The 2,128-nt window shown below is 37.2% G+C and overlaps 1 pseudogene; it reads left to right on the forward strand.

Moving 5' to 3' along the window:
* The first annotated feature begins 567 nt into the window (after positions 1-567).
* Positions 568-1,343, forward strand: LOC143671799 (protein tyrosine phosphatase type IVA 1 pseudogene; annotated as a pseudogene).
* The last annotated feature ends 785 nt before the right edge of the window (positions 1,344-2,128 follow it).

The following is a 2,128-nucleotide window of genomic DNA, read 5'->3' on the forward strand; positions in this document are numbered from 1 at the left end:
GCCCCATGATGACCATCACCACCTCCTGCCCTGCAGCCATTGCCACCATCACCACCTGTTTTGTTGCCACCTTGAGACTGGCTGCATGATTATGTCACAGTCTTCAATGAGGAAACATATTCCCCAGTTCTGTGGTGTTCTTGCTCGCACATTATGAAGTTTCTGAATGGCAGTGGACATTACTGCCAGGCAAAACATGACCTCTAGGTAGACAAGGGAACTGTAGAAACTCATTACTATGTCATCAATGCCCCCATGAGAGTGGTTAACCTGGACACAGAAGTGTTCAGTTGAAATCTGCAGAGCATTTTACAAGCTTTCTGACCTGGATGTGGTAAACCTCAGTGCACTACTTTATATTGCCTCAGTCTTACTGGATTGAAGAATCGCTGCTTCTTGTTAGGAGGTTCATTTCATTTCCCATTACTCCAAACTTCATACTCAAAGCACTGAGAATTTCAAGTGGAGTATATTAAAGCAGACTTCAGTTTCTTTACATCATTTTGGTATTCAATTTTTAAAATTCTTTCATAACCCTATTGAGTGTTTTTTTTTAACTAAATTAACATGGCTTGATTGAATTGCTCAGCTCCTGTGGAAGTCACATACAAGAACATGAGATTTCTTATTAAACACAATATGACCAGTGCAACCTTAAGAAAATTTGCAGAGGAACTTAAGAAGTATGGAGTTAGCACAATAGTGAAAGTATGTGAAGCAACTTATGATACTGCTTTTGTGGAGAAAGAAGGCACCCATGTTCTTCATTGGCCTTTTGATGATGGTGCACATCCATCCAACCAGATTGTTGATGCTTGGTTAAGTCTTGTAAGATTAAGTTTCCTGAAGAACCCGGTGGCTGCATTGTTGTTCATTGTGTTGCAGGTTTTGGGAGAGCTCCAGTGTTTGTTGCCCTAGCATTGATTGAAGGTGGAACGAAATATGAAGAAGCACTACAGTTCATCAGACAAAAGTGGTGTGGCGCTTTTAACAGCAAATAACTTTTGTACTTGGAGAAGTATTGGCCTACGATGCAGCTGCACTTCAAAAACTCCAATGGTCACAGAAACAATTTAATAAACTTAAATAAAATTAGGATGCCTAACACTATTACCTTGGAAGTGGAACATGAGAGAGGAAGGATCAAATTTGCCATACATATTAGCCAACATATTGGTGAACAAGTCCATAGAAACTTCCATAGGAGTACTGAAAAGCAGTTTTATCATGCTACAAGTTTGATAGAATTGCAACCTCTATGTTTGGGTTGCAGTCAGCCTATTTGGACACTTAGCAAAAAATTTCTTGCTGGTCAGCATTTAAAATGGGCTTATCATTTGTAACAGTTAACCTTTCCTGAAATCATGCAGTATTGAGTCACACATCCTCTTTTAAATCTCTTCTCATGCCAAAACCTCACCAATATATACAAAATTTAGAGAGATTAGGTACAAAAATACCCAGCATTATTTTTGCATATTTTTAGTATCATACAGAACTTAAAAATCCCAGGAACTGTGAACGCTGTAGACCTTATGTGGTTTATTTCTTCAGTCATTTCAAACATTGAAAGTAAGGCCTATGTGGTTATTTGTCTGTTCACTCTATGTTCACATCTCTCACATTTGTACCAATGTACATCAGGCTTGTACAGGTCTGATGGTGATTATTTACTCTCTGTAACTCATTTTGTGACATTAGAGAAAACCTCCATTTTGAAAATCAACAGTGTACAGAAGCATGTCTTTAATGTCTGCAGACAAAAAAAAGCCTTACAGTTAATTTAATGTTTGCATTTCGGGGTGCAACTTAACCGGGAGGACCTGACAAATGGATGGGAGGGAGCTATTTAATACTTTCAGTAAAATATTGCTTTTGTCTTGTGCAGAACATGTAGAATATGCTCTTTAATTTAGTAAATACTTTTTTAAGGTAGAGATGCTTTGTTAAGGTAGCTACGATAATTCTTAATCAAAATTCCTGAAATTCTTGTAATTTTTTTCCATATCTATTGGAAGTTGTTTACGAACTATTATTTTTGTTCCAAGTGTGATTTTTTCCCTTTTTTCCCCAATCTCTCTTGCAAAAAAAAGTAGGTTTCTGGTAATGATTCAGAAGATATCTAATA

Source organism: Tamandua tetradactyla, chromosome X, assembly GCF_023851605.1.
Source record: "Tamandua tetradactyla isolate mTamTet1 chromosome X, mTamTet1.pri, whole genome shotgun sequence".
NCBI classification, from domain to species: domain Eukaryota; kingdom Metazoa; phylum Chordata; class Mammalia; order Pilosa; family Myrmecophagidae; genus Tamandua; species Tamandua tetradactyla.